Source organism: Dasypus novemcinctus, chromosome 3 (genome assembly GCF_030445035.2).
Source record: "Dasypus novemcinctus isolate mDasNov1 chromosome 3, mDasNov1.1.hap2, whole genome shotgun sequence".
NCBI lineage: Eukaryota > Metazoa > Chordata > Mammalia > Cingulata > Dasypodidae > Dasypus > Dasypus novemcinctus.
In genome coordinates, this window is record NC_080675.1 from 134,877,040 (window position 1) to 134,903,382 (window position 26,343).

The 26,343-nt window shown below is 42.6% G+C and overlaps 1 protein-coding gene and 1 long non-coding RNA gene across 3 annotated transcripts in view; both read right to left on the bottom strand.

Moving 5' to 3' along the window:
* RORA (RAR related orphan receptor A) overlaps positions 1 to 26,343 on the bottom strand; it is a 712,506-nt gene that overhangs the window by 291,177 nt on the left and 394,986 nt on the right. The gene's annotated exons all lie outside the window — the stretch shown is intronic.
* Positions 9,504 to 26,343, bottom strand: part of LOC131278018 (uncharacterized) — a 33,695-nt gene continuing 16,855 nt past the window's right edge. Inside the window, exon 3 of the long non-coding RNA XR_009185116.2 lies at positions 9,504 to 9,609. This is a non-coding gene — a long non-coding RNA (uncharacterized lncRNA). The remainder of the gene's footprint in view (positions 9,610 to 26,343) is intronic.

Below are 26,343 nucleotides of genomic sequence, written 5' to 3' on the forward strand. Positions count from 1 at the left end.
CCTCATCTATAATGTGGGCTTAATAATATTACTCCTACTTGACTTTCAGAGTTGTGATATGGGGCCAAAGTGTTTTGGGAAGTCTAAATGTAAGTGTAAGGGGCAATGGCTTCTGGCAATGGCAGAGGAGCTTGATCAGTCTTAACCTCCTGCGGAAAAAAATTAAAATACCTGAACAGAATTATTTTTAAAAAACTATTTGGGGGAGCAGATATAGCACAAGTAGTTGAGCAACTGCTTCCCATGTACAAGGTCCCATGTTTGATCTCCGGTACTCCCTAAAAACAAATGAAAAAACTCTCACTGGGGAGCAGATGTAGCTCAGTGGTTGAGCACCTGCTTCCCATGTACGAGGTCCTGGGTTCAATCCCCAGTGCCTTCTAAAAAAAAAAAATACAATCAAAGAAGCAAAACACAAAAGGCAATAGGGTACAACCAAAAGCAGACAAACTGGAAAGCAGCCTGCACCTGGCGAAATCTGTGAATTTGTGGATTTGTGCTTGGGGGGCATTCCTCAGTCTGTTTTTGGCTCTGAAAGCTTCAGAGGACAAAGTCAGGGCTGGCAGAGGAACAAGAAAATTAAGGGCAAACTTAACTCTACATGCTTGAGGAAGACCCCAGGGGTCCCAGTAAAAATGAAAAATCGGAAGCTGAAAGAACAGAGCAAAGGTTTTAGTGTCTGTGGACCACAGGGAAGTCAGAGCTGCACAAAAAGAAATGCCGAAGGAAATTCTATGGTCTAAAAGGAAATGACACCAAATGGTAACTCAGATCTACAGGAAGGAATGAGGATCACTAGAAATCTCTTTTTACAATATAAGGAGTTCTTAATTTTTCCAGTGGTAGCAAATTCATCTCACATAATCATACTTTACTCTAGACTAAATGACCTGCAGCCTCTGTCACAGAATCCCTAACTCCTATCAATTTTGATTCTTCTTGCCAGCATCACCAGTACCCCGCCCTCCCCCCAAAAAAAAATCAGAAAAGAAAACTTGGTTTTGATATCTAGCTGTGTGACCTTGGGCAAGAAGTTAACTTATCTTTGGTCTTGTTGCTTCATTTGTACAATAAAAAGGTGGATTAAGTAATCTCTGAAATTCCTTTTGGCCCAAATATTCTGTGGTTCTGTGACTAAATTGGAACAGTATGTTAGTAATAGTCTCCATTTATTTTTTACTATTTCAATTTTCATTATTATGGTTAAGGTCACCTAGTCTAATTCTTAAAGATCAGATAACCTCATAAAATTTACCCAAGAACTAATGAGGCTTAGAAGAGTCTCAGATTCACCAAAACCCTTTGGTTCTCACAATTAAAAAAATAACCCAAATCTCTTTTCATTGCTGTGTCAGTCATCAAGTGAGGTTTGCCACAATATATGCGCCTTGCAAAGCCCTGCTCAGATAGAGGTCAGGTGGTTTTATTTTCCCAATTGTAGGATTCCCTCTCACATTTCCAATATATCAACTCTGGATGCCAGTTTCTTAGTCATCTTAACACCAAGGAGCTACATTAAACCACATCAGAATCTGCTTCGCCAAGTGTGAAACTTCATCGCCTGTGTGAAAAGCAGAGAGCGAGGAAGCTGCAAGGCCCAAGGACTGGGAAGAGTGAATTAAATATTTAGAGTGTCTGTGTTTCACTGGGGAGAGAACCTGTGGAACATCAGGGTATTTCGGTTATTTGCCACAGAGAGGGCCTTAAGCTGGGCTAGACGCCAAGGCTTACTATTGGCCACCAGATTCGGAAAGGTTGCCCCTGGCCTGGCCTTCCTCAGGTATGAGGTTCTGTGACATGTGAGCTGTGAAAATTTTGCCCCCTGCCTCAGGGCCTTTGTGACTCTGCTGCATTAAGCAAGCACTGGGAATCTGGACTCAGCCAGTGTACTCTAGAACGGGTTCTTTAAGTACCTGCATCCCAGCTGCCTCTCCCAGGTGGCAGAGAAAAGGTAGAAAAATGCAGTCCCTTCCTTGGCAGTAGCTTTATAATTCTGCTGAGTGTGGTGTGTTCAATAGTTTCTTTTCTCCCCTTAAAACAGTTGCTGTGAAGAACATGCAGTTTGGAAACAGGTCTACTTAAAATGTCACATTAATATAATTATTTACAAATACTGACATAAATGAAATAAAGGTCTGAATAAAACAGGGATTTTGAAAGCCTAGCACTTTGCTTTGATGAATAGAGCAGAGAAATGCTGAATAATTTTCTCTTCCTTGATAATCCTTTCCTCCCTTCATGCCAGGTTAAATTTGCCCTTTTTAGTTTGCTCCAACGTGCTAACTTGTAGTATATAATGCAGTCTACATATCACTTATGTTTCTGAATGGCTCTTAGATAGATTTGAACACTGCCACCTCAGGACCATTATACCTGCTTTTTTGCTGCCCTTTGGGGGAAAAACTACAACAACAAAACTCTTGGGGAAAAGTCTATGTACATAATCAGTGAGCCAGTCTGCTTTCAAATACCCAAACCCAAATGACATCACAGGCAAGTGAGTCACCAGTGTCCCTGTGAGTTGCCTGTGGGTATCTGACAGCAAAATCCAATCTATTTTCAAAATGATAAACAGAACCTTCCAAGCTATTGGCCACTGGTTGTCCAATACTTTTATTCTGACAGTGCAGTCCTCATTTAATTATTTAGAGCCAGAACAAAAGCACCTGACTTCCTTCCCTGCCTTTTGTTCAGAAGGACTCTTTTGCTCATCATCCTTGAGTTGGGAGTTCTATCTTTACAAATTTAGTCCTTTGGTCCTCTATCAAGTAAATGTGGGCAATGGGAGGTCACTCACAGAGGGGTTTGTGGACTTTTCTAAAATATGACATGTTCTCCTACCGCTTGCCAACCATATACAAGCTTCAAGAAAACATGACCATCTTTAAGTCGTGGTCTTTATAACATAACACCATTTTGCCATGCATATCTTGGATTGATATCAGCTGATACCTTGGAGTGATATCAGCTCTCCTAAAACACCACCCACTGGACATACTACAGCTCAAGAGACTGGAACAAAGAGTCTTTACCTCTAAAGGGCTAACTGGATTTTGTGGCTGCTGGTGGGCACAGGGATTGAGAGATTCAAAATGGTGCCCTGAAGCCAAGGTTCCACACGGGCTGCTCACTCTCTGCAGGCTGGCACAAACTCTGCCACTTTACTCCTGTACTCACCCCAAACAGCTGCAGCAGCAGCAGCAAGACCAATAAAATGCCATCTCCTAAATGGCTGTTTATTAAATTTGCTCCCACTGCTCTTCCTATGACCTGGAAAAGGTGGCTATGGTGGCTTGAAGTGGTATGTGCTCCAGAAAAAAACATGTTCTTAAAGGTAATCCATTCCTGTGGGTATGAATCCATTTTATTTAAAATAATATCGAAGCATATCATTCATACATGAACACACATAAACAATAAGTGTATAGTAAAATTTGTGAGTTTATAAAACACACATGCATATCATCATACTCGGCTCCCATACATCTCCCCCATCACCACCACCTTGAACTGTTATGAAACATTTTTATAAACTATGAAAGAGCATCATCAAAATATTACTACTAATTATAGCCCATATCTTACATTTGGTGTATTTTCTCCACAATCCTTTGATGAGGCTACTTCACTACCGGTGTGACCTACCATCTTCAGGATGGGTCTTAATCCAATTACTGGACTCCTTTATAAATGGAGTGAATATACAGAGAGAGAAAAGCTATGGAAACAAGAAGCTGAAATCAACGAAACCCAGAAGATAAGGGAGAGACCGGCAGACACTGCCATGTGTTTTACCTTGTAGCAGAGGAGCCAAGGATCACTGGCAGCTGGTCTTCAGGAATAAAGTATTACCTTCATTGAGATATTTTCCTGGACTCTGCATGCCAATAAATTCCCACTGTTTAAGCTGAATCATTTCATGGTATTTGCTTTGAGTAGCCTGGGAATCTAAAACAGCGGTCAAACCCAAGGAAGGTATTTTGGGGTTAAAAACTTGACAACTGTTTAGATGGACACTCCCTGAGGAAAGGTCCCAGTCCTTTGACCTAATTTCAAAGGGACACAGTGAGACACCAAGGAACATGGACATCTAATCCTATGGTGCAATGATGAGGGAAGGATGTGGTACAGCCACTGAGCTCCAAAGACTGCAACTTCAGACAGCTTTCTCCTGTACCTTCCTTCACGGTAAGCCAGTCAGAAAGAGCAGGGTTATTTATCAACCTCAGATTATCAGAGGAGACCTTCATTATGGCCTCATTCTACATAGCCAGTTCCTCTCATGTAGAGCCCTATTCTTCCCCTCTCTCCCAGCCCTATTAGATGTAGAGGTGCCCTGAAGACTGTAAGGCACTATACCACCATGAAAAACTAGAAAAAGGACAATAACATATAGTGGGAATAGCTCTGGATAATAATGGTTTTGTGCCTTGGCTTCTTCATCTTTAAAATGGGGATAAAATTACCTGATGCTGCCTACACTATAGGATGATTGTGGCTAACTATTATCATCACAGTATCTTCCTACCCTGTGTAGGGAGAAGTGAATTTGCAGTTCGTGACAGAGTGGAAAGAAGTCTAGAGTGGGAGTGAGCAAGGGTCTAGCTCTGGTTCTGCTGTCATCTCATTCTGTGTGCTGGAATGAGGCTCCCCTTCCACCCTACCCCACACCTCTCGGTATCCCAGAAAGGGTGGTATTCTAGCTCTGGGGGAAGGCACAGGCTATTCAAGCAGGAAGAAAACTGAAATGGCATATGCTCAACAAACTAAGAGAGCCCTTGAGCATCCCAGAAGGCACTACTCTCTTGGAGGTGACCCTCTGATTTCCCCAGATGTAAGAGCCTGAGTCCCAACTTGAAGATGTGATAAGGACACAGAGGATCAAGATGGACTGGACTAGTGCAGGGATTTGGCCTACCCATGCTCTTTACCTCAGAAAATCTTTAAACTGCCTGGTGAAACAAACATCTCCAAAAGAAAGTCAGATAAAGGTGGGAATGGGATGGGAGGAGAGGAGAGTTCTGGAGCTCCATTAGAGGGAGAACCTTCCAAAGCCACCTCTGCTCCATTCTGAGCACCTTTCCAAAGGCTTATGTTGTTGACTTAATTGAGAAATGATTCCTAATAAGTCCCAAGGAGCTACAGGTCTTTTCCTTACAAATGGGAAACAATCATATCTCACGGCAGCTCATTGCATATTCTTTTGGTATCATGAGTTGTTTTAAAACCGTGAAATTAGTTCTGGCAGAGTTTACAGAAAAACACCCATGAGATGAGACTGAATGAGTTATGTAAGACTTTTCACATTCTGCAGATGAGATGTTAACTCCTTACTGGCACAGTTGAGGACACCCGGTATCATGTATAAAGCAACAAACCCATTCCTGCTTCTACCAAGACTGGCATGTGGTTGATGGAAAGATGCAGTGGAATCCCAGATCTGGAAGGGCCTTTCAAGCAAAAGCCAGGTCCAGCTTGGTCCTTTGTTTTCCACCCAAGGATACTAGGCTCCCAAATAGGCAAAGGACCTTGCCTAAGCAAACAGGTTACTAAAAGTTAGTCTTTCTCCAGCAGCTAAATTGACTTTTGGTGTGGTACACTGTAGACTTTAATATCAACCAGATATCTAAAATAATATAATTATTAGTAGTTTATAGCTGTGCCAGGAGTCCAGCCCTCTCCAGACCCAAGAGGGTGATTAATTTGCTCAACTGAGCTTGAACTTTGGAATTAAGACACACATATTTCAAAAGTTTTCACCAAGTAACAGTCATTAAACCAATTATGTAAATCTGAAAAAAAGGTTATTTAATGCATGAGTCCCAAAAGAGCTCATAAGCTCTCCCCCACCCCTTTTACTCTCTCCCTCCTTTCCTCATATATATATATATATATATATACACATACCCATATATATATACAGATGTGTGTATATATATACATGTGAATATATGTGTGTATATATAATGTGTGGTATACATATTTCTCCTATAAAATTTTACCTAATAAAAATAAATCATAATATACAGGGACTATTTCACCGATATAATGTAATACCTTATCTGTTCATCTATCTAGAAGACAATCAAGAATTTCAACTGTTTAGAAAATATCAAAGAATTAGGAAACTAGTAAGAAAAAGCTGCTCAAGGTATGCCTCAAGGATCAAGTACTAAACTTGGAGAAACCCTTAGGACTCTACTGAAAATCAATGGATTCTTATTTTACAAATAGAAACAGCATGCTTAGTTACCTGGTTCCTGAACCTCAGTGAGGTACATTGTAGTAAAGTACCTGGACTACAGCACTAACTGATAACTGACCACCAGAGCAGGAAGATCCAAAAAGGACTAAAAGCAACCAGAAGAAATCAAAACATACAATATCCTGGAGCCATCTGAAGCACCAGCAAACCATACCCACCCTAACGGGCAGCATCAGAGTGGAGAGACCCAAGCTTAGGAGTCAGACAGGTCCACGTTTGCAAGCCAGTCTTTGCTACTTACTAGCTGTGCAATATTGGGCAAGTTACTTCCCTCTCTGACCCCTAGTTTTCTTCTATAAAGGAGGATATGTCCATACCATAAACTGGGGCTAAGCATATCTACCTTATAGGGTTGTTGTGCAAATGAGATAAATTATGTAATGAGCTAACAAAGGGCCTGGCATCAAGTTATTGCTCAATAAATAAAGAACTTTTTTTTTTTTTTTTAAGATCTGAAGACATCCAGTATCGTGGGGTAGTCTGTTTACTATTAATGCTCAGGATGAGAACCTTGGAGGGTCTGGAGAGAGTTAATGTCGTCTGTTGGACAGTAGGGACCTTCCCTTCAACAGGGCTCCTTCCCCCTTCTTTCCCTAGAGCTCCTGGTATCTGTGTGGGAGCAGTGCTCAGACCCTCTCCCTCTTTCTCTTCAAAACTGGCCTTCAGCTAACTAGTCTATAAATTACCTGGTGACTCATTTATGCAAGGTGTCAATGCTTGATAACAACAAGAGCAAATGTTTTTGTGGGTATCAGTTATTAGCAATGTTACTGCTGCAGACCAAAGGAATATATCTCCAGTAGTGATATTTCAGCAAATGTGTCAGCCAGATGAGGAATTAGCTGGAGGTGAGAGGGTCTTCTCGGTGTCCTCTCAATCACACCTTATAAGGAGTTTCTCTGAATTTATGGCTAGGATGAAATGTTACCCTCAGGAGTTCAGGACACTAATAAGCACTGGCTGCTGCTGCTATGTGGTGTTTCTTTGTAAGAGTTAGATGTTGAATATCCATTCAAACCATTGACTCCTCTTCTGATGGGTTCATAAACATTTATTTTATTTATTTATCCACTGAATTGATCCAAAACTAATTTGGAGAGGGGAGCTGAGTCAATAAGGCAAGCAAGTCCATATGCCGATAAGATAGCAACACCAAAATTCTAAATACATCATTGTACTTTCATGCTAAAATGCATTGAGAAATAGCAATCATTTCTTTTTCCTTTTGCTCATTTCCCCTGCAATCTGATGTTCTTTGAAACAGCCATGTGCTGGAGACCGCAATGGCAGAGAGGTAAATAAAGGCGGCGGGTGCACAGGAAGAGGCCAATGGCTGAAACATTTTAGAATTCATCAAGATAAGCATTTTGGAAAGCCTCAATCTCATCTCTTTCTCTGAATTTCTGTCTCTATCTCTCAGTCCCTCTCTTTCTCCTTAATAACACCAAAAGAAATATTCCTATTATCAAAGGGAAAACATTGCATTTCATCAGGTCATTGATGGGGTGTGTTGATGTCTTACAGAAGACAGGAACTGTCCTTGCCTGTTTTGTTCCCTAATTGATCCCAACACCTAGCCCAGACCCTCACAATGTGCTGGAGCTGACCTCCACCAATTCTGTCCTCTCCTCCCAACTCCGCAGTCAATGAAATCCTATTGGTTGCCTGAAGTTGGCCACGATGGGAGAATTTACACCACAGAAATTGGTGAACACTACGAAGCAGGGCATTTATTTTCCCCTGAGCCCACTGTCAAACATTTATCAGTACACCACTAAGAGAAGACATACAATAAATATTTGTTAAATAAATGAAGAATGATGAGCTGTCCAATTTAATTCAGGATTTCCAAAACCACTCTCTCCGTAATCATAGCAAACCCTCTGTGTATTCTTCTCAACAACAGGATGACAAGCGTTAGGATTTAGTTATGAAATAGAGACAGTAATGCCAGGAAGACTGATTTAAAACAAAATTTCTCTTTGGTTAAGTATCTCTGACTCAGCTCTGGTGGAAAGTATCAACCTCATAAACCCACAATGAAGAGGTGAAGATTTCACATTGTCTTTTTTTTCTTTTGATGCTGAAAAATAGAACCGTCTGAAATGCCGAGGCAGGGCTGTGAAGGGAAGGATGCCAGGCTGGGAGCAGCAGTCACGTAGGGCTTCTCTGTGTAACCTCGGGGAGTGAGCGACTCTGAGTCCATGTTTCCTTGCTATAGAATCATAAGCAATACCTGTTTTGTCTACCCCCACGGGGTGAGGCACCTCCAAGCTCCTATTCACCCTCCAGGACCCAGTTCCCATGCCCCCAGTCCTCTGCTGCTTTTACAAAGCCACCCACCGCCTCCAGAAGAGTGCTCGTCTCCTCTGGTGGGCGGGCGCCTCGGCACATCATTCCTGACCGGCTCCAGCCCTCACTACGCTGGGCTGCGGTTAGCGGCTTGTAGCTTTGGCCGCCCCTCCCCCTGCCAATCTGTGACCTCCTTAAGGGCAGGGGCCACTGGCAGCCTGCATGCCTACTACGTGCTGTGGGACCGGGTATACGGCGGTTGATCACGGCATGTTTATTAAACTGAAGCACTAAAAACCTAGAAGTGACGGGGCTTTTAAACCATGAATGTGACATATAAAATGTAAAGATTTATTACCAAGGGCAGACCACAAAAAAGGAGGGCAGACTACTGCCAAGCCTTAGGAACAGCCCTTCCCTGGCTCAGACCCTAAGAAAGTGTTATCGCATGGCCGCCAGATAAAATTGGTGAAACACCCGGGGGACTTGGGAGGAAAGCCTCAAGGAAGAACTGCAGCAGCATTCTTGTAAATCATGGCCGCCGCCTCCCCCCTCCCTCTCCCTCCTCCCCCCTCCCCCCCCCCCCTCCTCCCCCTCTTCCCTTCTCCAGAGAGTTCCAACAGCTTAATTTCAGGATTCCAAACCCTCCCTGCCCACAGGGCTCCGAGGTAAGAATATTATATAAGGAATGAACGCTGCCTTCATTTGTTTTAATAAAAGAAAGAGCCCATTTAAAGAAACACAAACTTTAGTGGCTTAGATATTTCTGAATGTGAATATGACCCAGAGGCTCAGGGATACAGAATGGCTGTCTTGAGAATGACCATTTTTTCCTATTTAAAACATTCTGGAAAATTGCTCCGTGTCCCCGTGCCAAAATGAAAAAATGAAAAACATAAGGGCTATTTGGAATGACTCTTCATTTTACAGATGACTTTAATGCATACTCTTATAAAGACATGAAGTTCTCTGGCCTCAAATGCCCCTGACTCGGCCGCCGAAAGCCCAGGAGAGGCGCGGTTCACCACAGTGTGGAATTTGTGAGCAGACCCCTGCAAAGAAAAGTCATCATTTCAGAGGAGTTTCATGATCATTCATGGGCTTTTAAGTTTACGGGAGTTTCCTAATGAAATAGGAGCGTGCCAATGTGAGGCACTCCCTTAAATATCTTGACTTCTGGTAAAAAAGCAGTGATAAGAATAAGGGCGATGACAGTGTGTCGCAGTGTGAAACGCGGTTTTCACATATATTTTGCCCTGTTTTATTTGATATCGCGAACATGCTAGCTAGGTAGGAAAGGAATTGCTGGTGTGATGGGTGTGGAAAATGGGAGGCTGAGCAGTGCCGGGGCTGGTTTCAGGTCTGTTGAGCCGTGTCGGAGCTGCCCTGGGAACCCGGATGGAATTCGCGCTGCCTGATGGGAGTGGGGTGGGGTGGGAGTCGGACAAGGAGAGCACCAACGTTAGTGGAGAGAATCTGAAAGCGCTTGAGTGCTTGAATCAGACAGACCTGCTTCTGGATCTGGGCCCTGCAAGGACCAGTGATCCTAGGCCAACTCTAGTTCCTCTGACCACAGGTTCCTTAACTGAAAACGTGGATATAGATTCCCAGCACGTAGGGTTTTTGTGAGGATCAAATGACCTGGGCACACACAGTACCTGGCAGGGACAATACAAATGGTGATCGCTAGCATTTTATTCTTCTTTCTAGCTTTACAGAGAACTCTAGGCCTTTTAAAGGGGCTAATTTCATTTGTTCTTTCTGACTCAGCCTGAGTGGGAATTCTACTAAATATTTCCTGGGGCCCATCTCTCTTTTCCCCCTTTAGGAGCTTAGTAAATGACAAATACCTCAAGTAAATGGATTCTACGTTTAGAAGGAAAAACCGAGTCCAGTCAAGGCATTGCGAATCTGGTGCCTTATTTTTTCTACCCCCTTTACTTTTGAAATGATATTCACCCGTTGTTGACAAACCATCTTTGTCTTTTTCAGACAATTTCTGTGTCTACAGAGATGAAAACGTTTTCCCAGATTCAATAAGGCAGGAAATCAATTAAGGTTTTCATTTTCTGCTTAGCCTCAAAAGACATGATGATGAGAGAAGGCCCGAGTAAAGAAAGTGTGTACGGATTCCTAGAGATTTCATTCTGGGTCTATGTTCTGGAAAAAAATAAAATAGGTAGGCAAAGCCTAACATGCCCTATTAAAAATATAAATGCTTTATCTCCTGGCTTGTACAGAAATAACAAAGCCATGTCATTATTTTGATTAATACGGACGACTCTGACAGAGGAAGGATGCCTCAATTTTTTTAGAGACAGCTCTAAACCTAACAGCTTGGTTTTTAAATGGCTACATTTAAATATTTCTTTCTCTGTTCATTTCCAAACCTGGGCCATAAATCACCCTTACAAACACAATGGCCTGTGCCTATAGTAATTTATCATTTGGATAATGTCACCTGTTCAGGTGTACATTAATTTATGCCTCAAATTAGAACTCAGGTTGGCTGAAACATTCCCTCTCATCTGCACATTCCAAGCAGAAGCCCCTTAAGTCCAACTGTGCAAAGCCCAGGGCAGGGAAGAACCCAGGCAATTTTTCACTCCCAAGGAAAGAGGGAGGAATTGGTAGAAAGCTGGGGCCTGACAGTCCCCTCTAGTCCACTCATTCAGTCTCTTAGTGTTCTCTGTTCAAGGACACTACTGATTAGCAAATGCTCAACAACTCCATCTTAATGAGGAGGGGCATGCAGGCAACATGTGTGTCAGCTTTTGTGCTTCTAAGAAAAGACGAGGAACTGAGTGGGGGTGAGAGGGAGGGAAGGAAGCCCATGAGGCGGCATCGCACATTGGAGAGAACGCTAGAGTGGCTGACCCGAGTTGGAGTCGTGGCTTTGCTACTCATTATGTGTCACCTCACTCAGGTCACATCATCTGGCTGGAGCCTCAGTTTCCCTAGCAGTAAGATAAAAAGGTCTCCAGGATCACCTTTCCTTCTATGATTCTATGTCAAGAAGAATGGGTCAGTTGCTTATTTCTACCTTAAATCTCCCAACATATAACTGTTTTCTCCAGTTACCCCAAAAAGATTTGAGGGATGACTGTAAGTTTCTAACCCACAATACGCAGAATTAGCATTCATACCTCTGTATAGAGAAGCCCGTATTTGGTCTTCTCTTCTTCCTCCACTCTATTTTTTTTTTTTTTTTTGCTTTTTTATTTTTCTCCCTGTCTGTGTTTCACTGTTTCTTTCTTCTACAAATCTCAGGAAGAGACAAAACTCTCCCTGGAACTGGCATTAATATTATCTAACATTCAAGGTATATCTGCTCTGTGTTAGGTATTATGCCATAATTTTTAAACAAAACTATTTTTTTTAAAGCTCTAAACAACCTATGGAAATAACGTTATGGAAATAATGTTCATATTTCCTTCCATTTGGCAGATGAGGAAACTGAGATTAAGAGAGGTAACTTTCTCAAGCACACCAGTGAAGGGCAGAGTCTGAATCTGAACCCAGGGTCATCTGACCAAGCTAGTGCTATTTCCGTAATGCTGACGTGAGCAAGTTCATGAATCAGGGTCATTTAAGATGTGGCTAAGTTTGATTGCTTAAACCCCACTGGGGATTATAATCACTGGTAGCCAAGAGGGACTACAAGTATTTTTTAATTTCCACAAACGAGAGGTGTGACTATAAAATTACATATGTATGAGATTAAACGACTGATTTTATGAGGCACATGTAGAAATTAGTCTCATTGCATTTTAGCCAGGCTTTATATATTTGAAGTGTAAATTCAGAGATCCTGGCTCAGTTAATACGTTTTTATAAGCTTGTGATCACAGTTCTTAAATTAAAATAGGCTCTCCCTTTCAAGAGAAGAAACCAGAAACCCAAGATCCAAATTTGTTTTTTAATATACTTTTTGGCCCTTTCTCTCTGTAACTTTAAACATTATATCTTTATTTCCCAAGTAAATCAAGGGAAGGTGACTTCCCAGCTACAGTTTTTAAATGTATCGGTGTTGTTCAGGGCGTGAAAATTGTGAGAACCCTGTGGCTCCAGCTCTGAGCACATCCAGCATGATGAATCACTGCTTCCACCAGTCACTTCCCCAATATGCAGCCCAAGTTGTCCTAAGCTCCTCTCTGCTTTTTCCCCTGTATGCAGCCGTCCCCTTTCACCATGACGCCACTCTCCTCTGACAGGCAAGGAAGCACCTGCCAGAGAGTGACTTCACCATACCCAGTAACTCAGACAACAGCCCAAATAAAGCTGTGTCATTCAAACCATAACAATCCAATGGGGATGTGGAACTCAGAGTCATAGAAGAGGGCAGAGAGAAAGAGAGAAGAGGGCTATTGCCACAAACTACTTAAACTCAGGCACTGATGATTCAACTTGGGAAATGTAGGGAGATAATGCAGCAAGAATGGGAGGAGTAAAGAGTAGAAATAACTGGGTTTGAGCCAGCACTTGTGTTTATGGGTTATGCAACCTTGGGAAAATTACTTACCCTCTCTGATCCTGTTTCTTTCTATGGGATGGAGTAATGAGGGAACTAACTCATAGTGTTGTTGCAAGGTTATGAGTATCAATGTATGTACTTAGTACACAGCACTCAATCCATTTTAGCTGCTATTATATTTTATTATTGTTAGGAGATTATATGGTAGGTCTGCCTTCCTGCTACATTGGTGAAAGTTCTACAACCCAATATGCTTCTCCTCTTCTGGCAAAATGAGCAAAACACCATTAAGAAAGATGTGGAAGAGGCCTGGATTATAATTCTGATTTACCACTAGCCAGATGAGGCATTTGAGGCAAGTCACAGTACTTTATGTCAGTTTCCACTTCTGCCAAATAAGAGGATAACTGGATGCTTTCCAAAATCCCCTTTATGGTTCTATAAGACAACAGATTTTCTCTACCCAATGTGCAATACCAATTGCCAACACAAATGGCAAAGTTTTAAATTTTAGGTATCCTAGAAACCTTTCCTTTGGAGGGCCAAGTCTTCTCTCTCCAATCTTGTCCCCCAAACCCAAGGAAGGTAGAGGATAGATTGGGTAAGATTTGGTGCCTGGGAATTGTTTGTAAAACCTCCCCCTTGAGTGCTCCAGCCAATTCAACTGCCATCTCTAACAAGCATTTTAAGCAGTGAAGTGATGCTTTGAAATTTTTCCTTTCAGTAGGAAAGTTAGACGGTCAGGAGGAGTCTAATTCTACTGCTTCTGATTTTTTGGTAAGAACTCAACAGAGGAAAAAAATGCAAAGGGATTAATAAAAAGATAAAATTAAAAAAAAAAACCTCACAGGAGTAGAGGAAAGAACATCTTCTAGGGGCTGGCTGATGTGCCCGAGCCAAAAGCACCCGCAATTCTGCACATTCTGACTCTTCCCTTACCTCTTTGTGAAGGAATCTCTACATCCACCCATAAACAGCAGCAGCACAGACTAAATCTGGGCCACGCCAGAATACAATAGTTAAAGTACCTCTTTCCCTGCCTTCTGGAATGCCACTCTTTGAATACTATACAAGAACTCTCATCAGTATTATTAAGGGGCACTTCAGGTGGCCTTTACTGTCGTCTCTCCCAGGGAGTTGCAGTGGTAATGAGAATAACAGCAACTGCTGGTATCTGTAAGGGCTTTACAGTTTCATAAAGTGCTTTCATCTATATACTCTCCTTTGATCTCCACAACAATACTAGAAAGTGGGCAGCACATGTATTATTATCCCACGTTTACAGATTCAAAACCAGCCAACATGCCTCGTGAGGTGAAGGACCCCACACGTTGCAGGTGGACCTAGGACGAGTCAGCATTGCCTGCCTGCCTTCTACCTGCTCTCTCTGCTTACTCACAAAAACGAGAAGAGTGGAGTCAGGGTAAGAATAACGAGCCAAGGATCAGGGACTCTGGTTTTTCGTTTTGATTCTGCCTCCAACTGATCTGGGAACCTTGGGCAAGTCACTTAACTTCTTTGTGGTGAGGTTCTCGTCTATACAAAGGTTCACTTCTGCTCTAAATTCTCTAAATAATTCCACGCCTTCCTGGAATGATCAAGCAGAATCAGATTTGGCTTGGTAAATGGCATGGTCACAGTGGCATGAACTGGAGCAAGTGGTAGAAATGTCCATAGTGAATCTCCATTCTGTCTTTGTTTACAAGTATTTGTTTAAAATTATACATCTTAAAATAATAATTTAAAAAAGTATTTAAAGAGAAAAATAATTCTGTAAAGCTCTGTAGAAAACCCAACAGTCCTCTCCCTCCATTTCTCATCCCCCAAGGGCAACTGCTTTCAACTCCTTTAGCTCAATCTTTTGAAATTTACCTTCATATCTCTAAATAACATGTTTATGTAACTGCCTCTTAACTTTTTTGGTTTTAGGCTTTATCTACTGACCTTCTACTACGGAAGATGAGGTTTTTGCTTTCTTTCGTGAGCTCCCTACCCCTACCACACACATGCACATTTCCTGTTCCCCATCCTCCCAATGTAGTTCTTTTCACAATTTTGATTGGATCCATATTCTGGGCTTTTCATTTTTATGGCAACGTCAATGTCATTCATCATTGGCCACATTGTATATGATGGATAATCTTCCTTTCCTGTACAAGGGTTTGTTTTTTCTTGGAGTTAGTAATTATCTTTTTTATGTACTTAATTTTCCATCTATTTATTACTTATTCAACCCCCAATAATCCCTAGGGCTGTAAGACTCAATACATTCAAACATTTTAGGTATTATATCAGTTTTACCTCCTTGAAGAAATTTTCTCAGGAGCCTTCTGACCTTCTCCATCTGAACTGTTTTTTTTCTGCCCGTATAGTTGTCTTGTGATTTCTCTTTCTCACAATCCTGGGGACTTCCTTCATTCTCTATTTGTTTAGTTTTCCTGTTTCTTAGAGCCCAATGTTCTTCTCGGTTTATGCCCTAATTTAATGGGGTATATTCCAGTAGCCTCCTGAGAAAGAGTGTATATAAGAAAATATTTTGGAAATCACATACATCTGAAAATGTTTTTATCCTAATCTCACACTTAATTGACACTTAATTGATAGTTTGGGTTAAATATAGAACTCTGCATTGGAAATAATTTTCTATTAGAAATGTGAAAACCGTGCTCCCTCAAGTTCTAGTTTCCAGTGTTACTAATTCTTGATCCTTTATATGAAGTCTCTTATTTCTCTGTTTACCAGGGTCTTCAGTGTTCTGAAATTTTGTAATTCTGACTTTGCGTGGATCTAATTTCTTCCATTGTGTTGGGTGTTTGCTAGATTTAACAGAAAACTCAGGACCTTCAGTTTTTGAAAAATATTCCTAAATCATCATTTGAATGACTTTATCCTTTCTATTACTTCTTTCTTTCTCTCTCTCTGTTTTTCATTTCTGCTGTTTTATTTTTTATTAGTTTCAGCTCATCCTTGGTTTTGAATGTTCCTTGTTTAGAATGTTCTGTTCTTCTTCCATGGATCTACTATCCCCACTTTTCTTTCTGAGTATGTGAAACACAGGATTTTTCCCCTCAAAGTTTTCTTCTCCCTTCATAGTCACTGTTTCCTCTAATTTGGTACTTAAAAAAATCTGTCTTTCACATTAGATGCTTTCCTCAAATACCCAGTATTTCTTATTTACCTGCTTATATTTAAGAGTGGGGCATTAAAAAGCTGATTATGATTTGTGGCACTTGAGAGGGATTCATTCACTATTAGAAAAATTTGTTGGGCCATAGAGTAATTTCCTTGGGAACTCCAATGCCAGTGTCTTTTCTTTTTTTCCTCTTAGACTGGTCAGATACTGTAGAGAATACTACAACTCTGGCTCAGAGGTTTACATCTGGCTGCCAGTGCTATGTGAGCCAAGGTGGGGGGGGAGAAAGCAGAGAGACTCAAATTAAGTAGGAGATGAGCTTACTCTTAACCCCTGTTCACCATGGTAGTCTCCAGTCCAAGACCCTCAGCTTCATAATATCAAAAGAATAAAACACCAGTTCAGGGGAGGGTGGGGAAATTTCCCAGGGGTTATCTAGGATTGAATTGCTACTTAAAAAGACTTTTAATCTATATCCTATTTTAAGCCTCCCTTGTACCCCCACTTTCAGAGGATATGGTACAATCAATCTGGAAACTCTGTCTCAGTAGGTTCTGTTATTTCTAAGTCTCCCCCATTGTTGGTTTGGGGTTTGGCTTTCTCAAGTCTGATAAGTCAGTTGTCTCTATTCTATCTGCTGTCTGGCTTCCCAAATGTTGTCATTGACAGATTCTCTCCCTTTCTTGTTGGCCTTGTGAGTTATTCCTTGAAGAAAAAAAAACTCTTTACAAATCATTTTAGAGGATTTTTGAGGAGAGAACAGAATTAGATGTGTGTTTAATCTGCTATCTCTAACCACTCTAAGTTCCCTTATTCTGTCTTTAATACAGGAAAATAGTCAAACACATTCTTGACCAACAATATAAAAACTGACTGAAAAATGTAATTCACTGGAACATTGACAGTTTCTTTATGTCATTTATTATTGCCCATATCTCAGTGCTCATTTCTGTGTAGTAAATATCTGTAGGCCTGGTCCTGTGCAGTGGATTTATAATCTGTGCCTTTCAAATATCTATTTGATCATTAATCCAGGATGAGCAATGTGCAAACCCAGTCAAGGAGCAAAGTTTCTCAATTTCATTTAGTCTTTTGGGCAGCTAATAATTTTCCACCTCAGGTTATATTAATGAAATTTGGCACACTCAGTATTCTAATACCAAATGGATGAATTTCCCTAATTGTTTAAAACTCCCCAAACCGTGGTTATCATTCATTAGTTTTTAAGAATTGTGCACATTGTAGTAAAGCACAGCATGTTTATAAGCATGGCCTCTGGGCTCGCACTGCCTAGATTTAAGTCCTGGCTTCCCTCTCTTTGGCCTTGAGGAAACTGCTTTACCTCTCTGTTCCTTAGATTTCCCATCTGTAAAATGGAAACAACAATAGTACCTAGTTTATTAAAGGAAATAATATAAGATAAAGTACTTTTACCAGTGACTGATGCATAGAAAAACCTCTATAGAAGTTAGCTAACACAATTCTCTATTGTTCATATTTTTATTCAATTTAGGAAAAAGGCAATTAACATGCATTACATGTAGGTGCAGGTTTGGGAGTCAATGAGACACCCCCCATCCCAAAGTGGTATAAGAGAAATAATAGTGTCACCTGGGAGTTAAACTATAAATGTCAGCACGTGGAGGATTAGAGTAGAAACAGAGTCATGAGGAAGGAGGTGTTAAGTCAGAGAGCCCCACTGCATTGTGATGGCTGGAATCTGCACACTGGATGGATGGATATAATCCAGAAGGGGCATGCCCTACTGTATTGTAAATGATACTGCTGGATTCTGAACTACGGTGGCATAAACGAGGCAGTGCCACTGTATTGGTCAGCCGAGCTGGCTCTGTGGTAACAAACAAGTCCCTAATCTCAACATTTAAGAGAAAAATTTTATTTCCTGATTCCACAAAGTCTGATGCAGCTGAGTAGTCCCCTCCATCTGATTTCCATGCCACCTGGAACACAGGCCCCCAAGGTCCAAAAGGAGGGAATGAGAGACAGAAGAGGCACATCAGGTCTCAAATGCCTTGCATTAGAACTTGGAGCACTTCCATGTACATTCCCATTTGTCAGAACTCAGTCACATGGCTCCAACCTAACTAGGAAGAAATGGGAATGTCACCTGCTCGAGTCCAGAGGGAGCAAGCAAGGGTGACTACAGAGTGCCATGTGTGCCACCTCCTCTTGGGTGTGGAGACCTATCTGGATGGCCGGCTGCTTTCTTCAGGAAACACCTTTCTATCTGGACACTGAGCACCCGTGCTGTGCACGGTGGGCCCGGCAGTCTCTGTGCAGGTCCTGTGGAACCTATCGGTGGAAAAGACTTGAAATCTGTGTGCGGTGGAAAAGACTTGAAATCTGTGTGCCTGGCCCTCCCAGTCTTCATGGCATGTGTTAGGAGCTCCATCCCCAGTGCTAAGTGGGGTCTGCAATCTGTTGGGTGCCTGGAACCTGGTATTCAATTGTCCTCTGCCTGGCTTCCCATCAGCCTGCCCCTGAAATCCCAGCATGCCCTGCAGCTGAACTTAAGAGATTCCAATTGGTGATAGTTGAGGAAGAGAGGGGAAAAAAAATGCTTTAGAATGTTGTCTCTTTACTTTATCTATTAGGTTGGACCTAATAACAACACTATTTTGACGGTACATTATAGCTGATGAAGTGCTTTTCACCTATGTCACCTTATTTTACCCTTGAAATAACCCTGGGAAGAAAGGAGCAGGATTATTACAATTTTACATATGAGAAAATCATGGCTCAGAGACTTTAAACATCACATTGACGACCACTCAGTGAGCTGGAGACAGAGGTATTCCTCAAGTCGTGGTCTTCTAACTTGCTTCCAATTTTTCCTTTTCCTCTATGTCTATTAGATAAATGCTGATACTCACTTGTACTGCTCAGATCTGTGCTAGGGGGGAAACAAGGTCTTATAACATAAGTAACTTATAATCTATTTGGATAAAGAGGACTACTACATTTTATAAAGCAATCTATGAAGATTATGAGAGAATATATAATTAGGCACCAATTTAGCTCTTCTGGTCCAAAGGGCTGATTTTTCACAATGAAAATGTAAGTTCTCCAATGGCCACAAACCTCATATAGCTCTCTGTCTCCACGCCCTTCCCCAGGCTGTTCCTTTTGCTCAGAAGAACTTTGTCTTAGTTCTTAGCCCAACACTCTCCTCATTACAAACCTGGCTCCTTGCTGCTCCCTCTTTAAAGCCTTCTCTGACTCCCCGGGTGGAATTCGTCAAATGGTTCTCCACAGCACCCCGCATGCGCTTTTTGTCCTAGAGCACTAGGCGCGTATATGTTAGGGTTTTTTGTTTTTTGTTTTTTCAGTCATGGTGGGCAGGGTGTAGGAGGGCGTGTGTTGTTTCTTTTTCTCCTCTCAGTTTCTGAGCTTCCTGAGAGTTAAGAATCAAGTCTTATTCTGCTCTGTATTTCCAGTGTCCTGTGCAGGTCCTGATCTGAGTTATAGGTTTATGGAATGAAAAAAATAAATGAATGAATGAATGATCTGGAGGAGAGGACACAGTTGCCTAAGATGCCAAATGTCATCCCAAAGGTGTCTTTCCTAAGCTTGGATTCCAGGATTTTGGAAGCAGGAGATCAGAGCTAAAGAAAATACATAGAGGGGAAAAAAGGGACTGCCCCAGCAGATGCTTCAAACTTTCTGGCATTCATACTTCTACCATCAGAACACGAAGCCCCTGACAACAGTGACTCTTCTGTTCTCCCCAATGCCATCTCCAGTTTGGCTTTGTTTGCCATTTTTGACTGGTGCTGTGATTTTCCTCGAAAGGCCTGTCTTTGATATCACTATGAATCAGCTTCTCTCCATGCATAAAGGCCGGGGCGAGTGTGGAAGGCGAGGGAGCGCATTTATTAGGACTGGTTCTGGGTGCTTCTCGTCCTCCTCCTCCTTGGGTAGGGAAGGAGACGCCAGGGCTCTAAGGCCTCCCCCCTTCCTGAAGGTACATTCTTTGCTTGGCATTGGGGATAGCTGCACCTACGTTCATGAGAGGGACACAAGCAGCTGATTAAAAGTAAAAACTTCCAGTTTCTCTTCCCACGGTTGGATCTTAAGGAAGTTAACTTACCCAACAGCGTTTGGGTTTATTCCTCTATAAAAATGTGTCTAATGATACTCCGCCTAATTCACGAAGGAGTGGCAAGGCTTAATTAGCCAATGCCCATTTCTCTTAGCACTTTGGATGTCCTCCACGGGCACAAAATTATGGCATTACTTGGAATAATAATAATAGTCCCCCCTAATAATTCTGTGTTATTATTGCATTTAAGGAACTGTATTAGAGGCCTTCTGGATCAAGTTTAATACTTATAAATGTCTCTCTCTGGCAAAACAAAGGAGCACTGCCTGGTGATTATGGTTTGTCTTATATTTCAAAACTAGTCAGTTTAAACCCTCGGCAGGGTCCTTAAAACAGCCCCTGGCCAACAGAGACCTCTTTTGATCTCAATCCTCTGGACCACTGAAAGCAGTTAACTCTAGCACTGTGGCTTGCTTTCAAAGCCAAGGTCTTGGCAACTCTGAGGGCCCAGCTATGAATCTGAAACGGTAGGCTCAGAGCAAAGAGAAGCAGACTCAGCTGCCCATCCTGCAGCCAGAGCAAGGCGCCCAAATCACAAGACTGATCGCTGCTGTCCCAGTTCACCATCACTGCTTCCTCTGGCTCTTCCAGTAAAGTCTAAACTCCTCCTAGGCCAGGCGAAGCCTTCAGGCTGCACCCCTGCCTGCTCCTCCACCTCATCTTTAGATCCCCTCTCCCTTGCATTCTCTCTTCCACCATCCTGATCGTTTTCATTTCATTCTCCTCGGGACCTCTATACATGCTGTCTCTCTAAGCTGGTAAGCCCTTTCTTCCCCATCTTTACCTCCTAGGTGGTCTTCCTTCGTCTGCCTTCTGTGCTGGAGCCCGTGACAGAGAGAACTGCCCTTGTCTGTTTGTGTCCAGGTTTGTCCCCACACCTCTGGGAGAGGTATACCAATCCTGGCACTGGAAGGGTAGGTGCTCAATCAATATTTGTTGAACCTACGAAAAAATATAGTTTCTCTGGTTCTTCTCTTGTATTCTGTGACCCTGATCCTAGCCTGAATCCTTCCCTACCCCTCCCCTATACCAACCACAGGAAAGCAAAATGGATGAGGAAAGGAGAAAACTAAAGGAAGGAGTTGATTTCAGGGAGAACAGAAATAGAGCAGGTATAGGAGCATGGGAAATGGGAAAGGAGGAGGGATACTGAGGAGAGGAGGATCCAAAATTAAAGTAGGGGAAAGGGACAAGGATTCTAATGTATTAAGATGCTGAAAATGGACCCATCCTGACATTTTTTTCCCAAGAATTTTCCACACAAGAAAAATGAAGAGGAAAAGGGAACAATGTTCCATATATGATCTACTCTAACCCTCTTCCTTGCCCTGTTAGATAGGAATTTAACAGAGGAAGAAACTGAAGAGGTTTCTGAGGTGTGCAGTGTTTTGCTCAGGGTCCCAAAGCTAGTAAGAGGCAAAGCCCACCGAGGAGCTCAGGTGTCTGGATCCCACGTTGCCCATTCAAATGCCCGCTCTGCTGATGGCATGACCTCCCTGAGGGGCTCTGGGACCCTCAAGGGCCCCTTTCTCTTTGGGATGGAGAGGAGAAAAGGGGTGACTAATAACCCTGAAAGGGAACTCAGCATCAAGCTAGGAGTTAAACGTTGTACTTTGAAGAGTTGTTTTCTTGCTTCTGCATGAAAAAAAGGAGAAAAGAATCCTATTTTTTTTCATCAGAAGGAAAATGAATTGAACTGATTTTCCCTGGCTTTTGGTTTTTTCTTTCCTATTATTAGTACACGTCTCAGAATCCTTCTCTGTACACAGCCAGCAAGAAAGTTGTTAATTCCTTGTCACAGCAATATTTTCCACCACGGTTTGGGCCTACCAGGCAGACCGGGCCAATGGACTTTTGCAAAACCAGCACAAGGAAGTCCAACAAGCATGCTGAGGAATAAACTTTCTGCACTGTGGTTTCCTTCATTAAAGGGCTCCGTGACGCCAATTAATAGATTCCAGCAGTCCAGCTCATGACTGACATCTAAATAACTTGGTTTCACACTCTGGTTTTCTACATCTAAGCCTCCCCCCACCCTCTCTTTTGGAGAATGAGACTGAAAACAAGATGCAAGAGCAAACAAGAGTCTTGGGTTTATGCTTTTACTTGAACTATGTCCCTGAAATTCCATCACCGTGATAATGAGGACAAAGATTGAGTTAACTAATAAATCCTTCAGGAGTGTGCTTGGATGCTATTGAACTTTTCATTCAACAATGCTATACGTGAAGGGATGAAAAATTAAAAAATAACATGATACAGACACATCCACTCCAGAAAAGGTCAAGGTCTAGAAACACCAGGTGTAAGAAAACCAAGTTTACAATCAATAATCACACATTTATCCTAAAAGTACTAGGTGAGGTAGCCTTTCTTCATTCCTGGCCTGTCTTTGTAAAGAGAAGGGAAAGAACCAAAACGTATCAGTGATTCAATCAGAAAATGCAAATGAGGTCAAGTTTCTTACAGGCTTGTGAGATTTCCCTAGAGAAATTTCCACAGCACGGGGCCGCTGCTGGCGCCCTTTGGAGGCTGGGGCTTGTCTGTGGAGTAGAAGGAAAGCAGTGCTAGCTCCCTCCTCTTTTCATGGGCCCTTGGGCCAGAGGGGCAGCCGAATTCCAGAAAGGGGCCTCCTAGAATTTGGGGGAATATCACTCCGGGACCCAGGTCAAACGCAGATACAAAACAAAAACGCCTCCTGTTCACGGGCAGAGCTCATGGTCTGTCTCTTTGCCCTGCCTCAGAGTGAGGACCTCGTACCCCAAAAGAGGCTGGAGGGAGGCTCCCTTAGCAGGCAAATCCCCTCAGGGAGAAGGGATCCAGGATGCACCCGAGCCCTAGGGCAATCTAGAAGGAAACCTCTCACACAATCCCTCCCCTCCTGACAACCGTGTGTGTGTGTGTGTGTGTGTGTGTGTGTGTGTGTGTGTGTGTGAGAGAAGCGCTCTCCCCTGCTATCTTGCCATTGGGCAACTAGACGTTTGGGACTAGCTGACAAGTGATGCTGCAAGGCAGGACACTCCCCTCAGGTTTCCGAGGGGCGTTAGGGAAGGTATAGGGTTTCTCTCTTGGCCCTGCACAGGTCCTAGCAGGCGGTTTAAGGAGAGAGAGGTAACTGCTGCTGATCAAAGCTACGCCAGTTCCCTTTAGGCTTAAGAGCCTGCACAGTATCAGGAACTGGCCTTCAGAGGGGTGAGGTAAGGAGGGGACAGAGAGAAGCCCCCCCAGCTCTCAGTGTGCCAGGAAGTCTTAAGGAAAGAAGGCCCTGGATTAAAGATTTTACATGTGGGAGAAGAGTTAGTGAGAATGAGGCCTGCATTATGTGAAGGGGGTTTAAGATCTGAGGTCAAAAAGGTACATTTCCTTTCCTGTAAATTTTTTAAAAATTATATTAAGCTAAATGTTACCCTCGAGGCCTACAGCTTTCACATTGAGAATGAGGACAGAAGGTGGGGGTGGAAGTGGCAGGTGTATGGGTCTTACAGGAAACTTGGAGGAAAACAACACAGGTTTCCCCTAAGCTATGAAAATTGCAAATCTGGAGGTCCCAATTTATCAATCAGTCTGGCTAATCTTTGATTTTCATAACAGAACTTCCCTCTACCATAATGTCTCTCAAAGTGTCTTTGCAGATGAACAACTTTAGAACTACTTGGGAAGCTTGTTAAAATGCAGATTCCCAGATCTCGCCCTCAAGGATTCTGGGTGTGGCCCAGGGATCTGTAAAAAAAGAGCTGGTTTTTAATTCCACTCCCACCCCCACCCCAACTCAGCCTGTCTGTGATTGGAGACGCTCTGGAAAGGAGCCCCACTGGGAACTGCTGCAGTTCCACAGCCAGAGTATACCTCACTTTTGCCAGGTGTCACACATTACCTATCCCTACCTGCAGGTCCCAGGACCTGGGCCAAGAAGCACCAGAAGCACCAGTTGCCGTATAAGGGACCATCTTCCACTGAACATATGTCTGATGCCTTCAGGTTCTCTGATCTCTGGCTGTCTTTTGCTCTGCTTCCAGCCACTACCCCCTGGCTGTCCTTTCTGTCTCCCTGCTACCTGCTGCCTGTCCATCACGGCTAACTCTTGCCTTGCTCAGTCTGATCGGCCTGGCACTTTCTTCCTCTTTGGCCGTTTGGATTAGGGGCTCCTTGCCACTTCACCTCATGCTTGGTCCACCCCATTCGGTGTCCGTGTCCTAGTACCGATGGTTTCCAAAGACTTCTGCTCTACCGAAGATGGCACTCACGTTAGGAAGGTAGCGTTCTACTTCTTCCTCTCACCACAAAAATGACCTAAAGGCTTCCATGAGGTTGGTAACTCACCACCTTTACCCCCTGCACTCGAATACCCTCCTCTGTGTTCCCCAAGTGCTTGGAATATATTTTTCTTATTTTTACATTGTTTTCTATTTATTTGTATTTACCTCTCTTCCCTGTCTAGATTGTAAACTCCATGATATCAGGGGTTATAACTTACTCATCTTTGCACCCCTAGCAACTAGTGTGAGGCTGAATGATAATGATACATTTATTGAATGTTTACTATTTGCAAGGCACTGTGCTAGGCGCTTTTATGCCACATGTGACTTTATCCTTGCAGCAACCCTACAAGGTAGTTTTATTAATTCCATTTGAATAAATGAGGCCAGTGAGGGTCACAGAGTTTAGGTAACTTGACCAGAGTCACATAGCTAGTTGGGGCAGTACTGAAATTTAGACAGTCCTGAGGCCCATATAGTAAGAGCGCAATCAAAGGTTGCTGAAAAAATAAAGGTAAAAATGACCTAATGAATGAATGGGAGTATCTATTGAAGCACCACATTTTGGAGCTAAATGGGATCTAGAGAGCATTTAGTCCAAAGCATCACTTATTGTTGGAGAAACTGAGGGTAAGAGCAGTGAAATGATGTGTCTGAGGTCAAACCGTTCAGTGGCTAGAACACCAGCTCTGGAAGAGGTGGCCTGGTTAGAATACAGCTCGGTTATTTACTATTTGTGTGAACCTGGGCATGTCACTTAGCCTCTTTGTTCCTTTCTTCCTTCATCTGTAAAATCTTCTTCAATGTAATAGATAATGATTGGAAAACAGTGGGTACTTAGCGCTCAATGAAAATTTACCTCTTTGGTTTGTTGTGAGGATTAAATGAAATAAAATGAATCCCTTAAAACAGGGCCTGTACATAGTAAATACTCTTGAAATCTTCTCTTTTGTTATTTCTGCTAAAATCATAGCATTTAGGGCTTGCAAATGTCTCAGAGATCACAAATCCAACTATTATTTTATAGAAGAGGAAACTGGGACTAAGTTTCAGATTTAGTTCCATGATTACAACTGCTAGAATTAAAGGAAACATGGCAATGCCCTGTACAATACCCTCATTTTGTAAACGAGGAAGCTGTAGCCAAAGAACTTGGATGGCTTGGCCAAGGTGTCCAACTCATCAGAGCAGAAGCGAAAGTACCAAATGATACAGACCCATTCCTCACCAGTCTTTTGTCCCCAGCTACATAGCTCAGGTTGTTCAAATGTCCTTGACTCAGGTTTAGGAGAAACACTCCATGCCAGAGCTCAAATCCATGGCAAGCAAGTTCATAAGGTCCAGTGCTTTCATATGACAGGTGGATAGAATTACAGAATCACATTGCAACTGGGGATTTGTGAGATCCACATTGGAAGAAGGCAGAACTCCCAACCACTAGCTAACTGGTGAGGGAATGAATCAGTACTTTTGTTGCAAACCATACAAGGATATCTATGCTAGTCAACACTCATCAATCAGAACCCACCCTCCCTGCGCCATCTAGCTTCAGCAGTGTTAGCTGCCTTTGAAAACAGTGATGCCCAGGCTCCAGATTGGACCAACATTAACAGAATCTCAAGGTGGAGCCAGACATCAGTAATTTTTTAAAAGCCCTCCAGTGATTCGAAGAGGCATTTAGCTAATCCTTAGTTAAATGAAATGCCCTCCACCTATCCTAGGGTACTGGTTCTCAGTGTAGTCCCCTCACCAGTAGCATCATCTGGGAACTTGTTAGAAATTCAAATTCTCCATTCTGTA